The sequence below is a fragment of the Numenius arquata genome, chromosome 1 (genome assembly GCF_964106895.1).
Source record: "Numenius arquata chromosome 1, bNumArq3.hap1.1, whole genome shotgun sequence".
Classification (NCBI taxonomy): domain Eukaryota; kingdom Metazoa; phylum Chordata; class Aves; order Charadriiformes; family Scolopacidae; genus Numenius; species Numenius arquata.
Window position 1 is genome coordinate 52550685 of NC_133576.1, and position 6000 is coordinate 52556684.

A 6000-nucleotide genomic window follows, 5' to 3' on the forward strand; every position below is an offset into this window, starting at 1 on the left:
CAATGACAAACGGACTGCAGACGCAATCAGGAACATGTGATCTTCCTGCCCTTCTTCTCCCTCTGCCGTTGCCAGAGGCTTCAAAAATCCAGGGCTCAATTGCCTGCTGATCCGGCCTGGTCGGGCACTTCTTATCTTCTTAAGATATAAAGCCTTTCTCATACAAACTGCTCTGATCATTTCACTCCTGATGGGCAGATACTAAGAAAGGATGAACAAAGTTTCCTCTAGGTCCCAGAAAGAAGCATAATTCAAGGTACAGACCAGTCCATTTCTGAGTAGCTCTATGACGGGCAAGAGGAGCAGCTTGAGACGACTGAGCCTCAGGACACAAAACACCAGAACAAATTCATTTAGTTCTGCCTGACAGAAGTGTTGATGAAATTTCCAGTGAGACTCTCAACACCTTAAAGAATCATGTTAATCACTTTAGTAACTCGCCTGGGTAAAGCATTCCACAATTTGGTGTGATAAAAGTGCTGGTTATTAATTTTTATAATGCCAACTGGAAGAAGGAGGATGTGAGGATCTGGACTTGCAAGGGCTTGGTCATCAACCCATGGGACTTTTTGGTGTGTTTTGAAGAGGCTTGTGCTCCACAGCTGGCAAATGAAAACTTACACCCTCACTACAGAATGACAGAATCGTCGGAGGTGGGGCTGGAAGGGACCTCTGGAGATCATCTAGTCCAACCCCCCTGCCAAAGCAGGTTCACCCAGAGCAGGTCGGACAGGCATCTAGGCAGGTTTTGAATATCTCCAGAGAAGGAGACTCCACAACCTCTTTGGGCAGCCTGTTCCAGTGCTCTGCCACTCTCAAAGTAGAGAAGTTTTTCCTCATGTTCAAATGGAGTTTCCTGTGTTCCAGTTTGTGCCCATTGCCCCTTGTTCTGTTGCTAGGCACCACTGAAAGGAGTCTGGCCCCATCCTCTTGACATTCACCCTCTAGATATTGATGAGCATTGATGAGATCCCTTCTCAGTCTTCTCCAGTCTAAAAAGACCCAGGTCTCTCAGCCTTTCCTCATAAGAGAGACGATTCAGTCCCCTGACCATCTTTGTAGCCCTCCTCTGGGCTCTCTCCAGTAGTTCCTTGTATTTCTTGAACTGGGGAGCCCAGAACTGGACACAGTACTCCAAATGTGGCCTCACAAGGACAGAGTAGAGGGGGAGGATAACCTCCACGATACCATTGGCCTTCTTGGCCACAAGGGCACATTGCTTGCTCATGCTCAACTTGTTGTCTACCAGGACTCCCAGGTCCCTCTCTGCAGAGCTGCTTTCCAGTAGGTCAGCCCCTAACTTGTAACGGTGCATGTGGTTATTGCTCTCTAGCTGCAGGACCCTACACTTGCCCTTGTTGAACTTCATGAGGTTCCTCTCTGCCCAAATCTCTAGCCTGTCCAGGTCCCACTGTATGGTGGCACAGCCTTCTGGTGTGTCAGCCACTCCTCCCTGTTTTGTGTCATCAGTGAACCTGCTGAGGTCCCTTCATCCAGGTCATTGATGAATATGTTGAATAAGACTGGACCCAGTACTGACTCCTGGGGAACACCACTAGTTACAGGCCTCCAACTGGACTCTGCGCTGCTGATCACAACCCTCTGAGCTCTGCCACTCAGCCAGTTCTCAATTCATCTCATTGTCCACTCATTTAACCTACATTGAAGCTCTTCTCCATCAAACTACAAAGCTCAGTGGTTGTTCATCAACACAACCTTTTTCACTTAGGCAATGAAGCTGGTGAAGGGCCTGGAAAACAAATCATATGAAGAGCGGTTGAAGGAGCTGGAACTGTTTAGTATGAGAAAGAGGAGGCTGAGGGGAGACCTCATCACTCTCTACAACTACTTGAAAGGACACTGTAGAGAGGTTGGTGCTGGTCTCTTCGCACAGGTAATTAATGACAGAACAAGAGGGAATGGCTTCAAGCTCCAACAGGGTAGGTTTAGACTGAACATTAGGAAAGAATTTTTCACAGAAAGAGTGGTCGGGCATTGGAATAGGCTGCCCAGGGAGGTGGTTGAGTCACCATCCCTGGATGTGTTTAAGAGCCGTTTAGATGTGGTGTTGGGGAATATGGTATAGGGGAGAACTTTGTAGAGTAGGGTAGATGGTTGGACTTGATGATCCCAAGGGTCTCTTCCAACCTAGACGATTCTATGATTCTATGATTCTATTCTTTCTAGCCTGAGTTATATTAAATGTGTTTTCTATTTAAGACAGGTCATGACTGGGGTCCTCATGTTTGCATAAGGGATGAGACAGCTACTTTTTGTGTTTTAATGGCACAATTAGTGCCCAGCATAGCATTGACTTCACTCATCACAGATTTTCATCTGAGATACTCAGTACCTTTTCAAAGAAATCTTCCAAATATGCCTTAACTTGCAAAGTTATCTGAGGGAATGAATCACAAACAGTATGACCCTGAATTTACATTTGCATTCCTGAAGGCAAATTAATTTTATAGGAAAGTAGAAACTGATTCTGAGAAATGTTTTAGATATATGTCTTTTGAAGGTAACATTTTGGAAACAGGGATATCTGCTACTCTGATAAGTGGTGATTAAGATTTCCTGCTGTGAACACGCGTTCTTGGCTAGACTGGGTAAAAAGGGATGTTGCATGATGTTATTTGGCATACCTACTAACCCTTAAGACATGAGCATCAGCCTCTACTCATTGAATATCCTTGATTTTCTCTTAAAAAAATCACTTCTATTATACTGACCGTTGTTGATGTAAAAAACCCAGAAAATTAGGTGCATGTAATTGCGCATGTTTGTGTAGCTTTTTTAAAATTAAACACAGTAAGAGAGGAAGTGGTAAGAGTGGAAAAAGAAAAATATGAAAAGTGTTCACAATTAAGTGGTGAGTTCAATAGGAAAATCTGGCTTATTTCTGTATTGCTTTGCCCTTCAACTCATCTGTTGGCTTTACATTAGCATTAAGATAGCAGTATTATCATTCCTGGTGATTCACTGAGGTATTATGAATACGTAAAATATCAGGAGCTTTTTATGTCTATGGTTTGTCTTTCTTAGATATTCGAAGGAATAATTGACGCCAATCAGTTCCTGTTAAATTGCATATAGATGAATTCCATTATGGAAAAAAAAAAAAGTGGTTTAATAATTCTTCTCACAACACACCAAAATGTTGATTTCAATCAGGTTTCTAAAAACAGTGCCTCCAGTTAATTTTTTCCCCCATAACACTGATTGATTTACAGTTTAGTATGTCATACTATTTTTGTTTCTCCACTTATTACTAGGCAACATATTAAAGGACCATCTATTCAGTGAAGTATTTGATAAGTTTCTATTTTCTCCCTCTTTTGTTTAATCATGTTGTCCTCCTGAAAAAAGCACAAATACATTTTTATAAACAATTTGCAACAAACTCAATTTTATTTATGCATTAAAATGAACCTACCAAAATCAGGTGAGAATTACATTATCTGGCCAAGGATCAATCCCTTTTCTTTTTTTTTTCTCTTTTAATCATAAGCAATAATATTTAATGTTTACCAAACAGGAATTGTATAACTTAAAAAATGAGAGGTTTTCAGGGTAATATTGTAGATTGTATTGTTGATTCGTAAACAGTATCTGTTAAGAAGGGAGAGACTGATGATAAATAAATAATCAATGACAGGAAGATTCTAGACTTTTAAATGTCAGTAGCAGTGTCAGGTAAGCACAACTAATGATACAGTTATAATCAATAAATTATTTATCACATGGTCAAGACTGTTAAAATTTGATACTTAATTCTGGCATGTTATATCTTGCTTTGGGATTTATTGGTTTAAGTTAATAATTTTAATTTAATTCTCAAACTGTCAAAACCACTGATAGCTGCAAGAAAGCAGGACATGAAGTATATCATCTTGTTTGACAGAAATCTGACTCATCATTATCAGTTCTCCTAATGATGGCCTTCCTCAGCTGGCTGTAGAGGAGCAACATATGCAGATGTTTAGTCAGCGTTCATGCTCAGCTGCTGGCCTAGAATTTACAGCAGGACAATGCCTGAAGGTTTGCTCACATTCAGCATTATGCTGTCACCTGGGGTTTAAAACCTGTGTGACTTTCTTTTAATCTGTTTAAGTTCTGGGTAATGAGGCCAGCTCTCCTCACACAGGGTTTTGCGAAGTGCTGCAGCTGCGTGTCAAGACTTTGGGACAACATTGTATTTTCATATGAGAAATCTACCTGACTGCATGAGAACCTTGAAGAAAAGACTAGTTAATTAATAATTCATTGATGAAAGAAAGAAGGAAGGAAGGAAGGAAGGAAGGAAGGAAGGAAGGAAGGAAGGAAGGAAGGGAGGAAGGAAGGAAGGGAGGAAGGAAGGAAGGAAGGAAGGAAGGAAGGAAGGAAGGAAGGAAGGAAGGAAGGAAGGAAGGAAGGAAAAGAGAAAGAAAGAAAGAGAGAGAGAGAAGGACAAAGAAAAAGAGGAGAGAGAGAAACCTCTTCTACCATTTTTCTTTTATAACTTTTGGGAAAAGGAAAAAAGTGGAGGAGTTAATAATACTGGTTAAATGGAAGACAGACAGAGGAGAGTATTGCATCCCCCCTGAATACAGGTGAATCAGAAAATGTCTTCATACCCATTAGTTTAGATACACTAGAAATAATGTGATTTCAGGTTCTCTGGAGTACTTCACCAGGAGGAAATCAGAATTTCTAGTTATGTGAGGGATTCTTAAATACAGTAATTAATTTTAAAAAAACCTACAACAACAAACCACACGTAATCAGGTCCAACCATCCAGTGTGCCCATGACTTTTTGCAAATTTCTACTCATATTAGTAGTTCTTTTCATTGGGAGCAGATCCTTCAGAAGGGAACTTTTAACCTGGCAAACCAGTAATGCTAGCTGTCTGCTACATTTATGTGGTGGATGTTTCTTCTCCAAGCAAATTGCATCCAATGCAAAAAACACTTCAAATTTACCAGAGTTGAGTATATAGGCATTGATACTTAATTCCTGGGAGTGGGACTATCATGCTTAGATATTAATGCTGGGATATCACATTTTAAAGAAGCTCATTTTCTACCTAGCTTGCTTTACAAAGACATGGACATGTAACAGAACATGAAGAGGAGTCTTATAGCTCAAACACTGAAATAGAAGGTCCTTACTTTGCTTTATCTCTCTCTTCTCCCCTCAGGAAACAGTATTTGGCTGACAAGAGTGTATTGTTACTACTGGTGAAATGCCCGTTTATGTGAAATGCTAGAAAACATTTAAGTAAAATTATATTTAAAAAAACCCAAACAAAACAACAAACAATTCAAACCAAAAACCTCCAAGGACATTCACTTGCAACAAGAGCAGACTGACTGACTGTCACATTACCATACTGCATACCAAGCTATTCCCATAAATAATCACACTTGTTTTCTATTCCCTCACTAAAATATGTTAATCTCATCAGAAATAAAAAAAATAATTCTGGTGGTTAGACTTTCCTTACCATGCATCCTGACATACAAGCACTGAGGTTGATCACAAACAAGGACACCAAGAAATGAGGTGCCAGGATATCCCATTCCCAGTGCCTGATCTCCATGCAAAATTAAAGATAAGCTAATGGGCTCTTCAGATTGTGAGAAATATTAGGGGCCTCAGAAAGGTGAAAGGAAAAAAAATCACTGAAGCTAGTTAGTAGGAAGCCTTAGCACTTAATCCTATATTTATGCAAGTTGCTACATTGTCTGTAGGGTAGACCCCCACAATAGCATTACTAAGCAATTGTGTTGGAGACCTAAATAAGAAACTGCAAGCAACAGTGGCATCCACATCCACCTGCCTAGTAAGACCTAACGTGGTAAATCTGAAACTCCTCCAAAATTGATTAATAAAAACGGTCTACTGTAGAAAGCTATTATCTGCCTATGGTGTAATTTGTCCCAGAAAAGTCTATCCCTGTTTCTCTAGACTGTAATGGAGTCTAGAGCTACTAACCTCTTAATTTAGATGCTTTGGT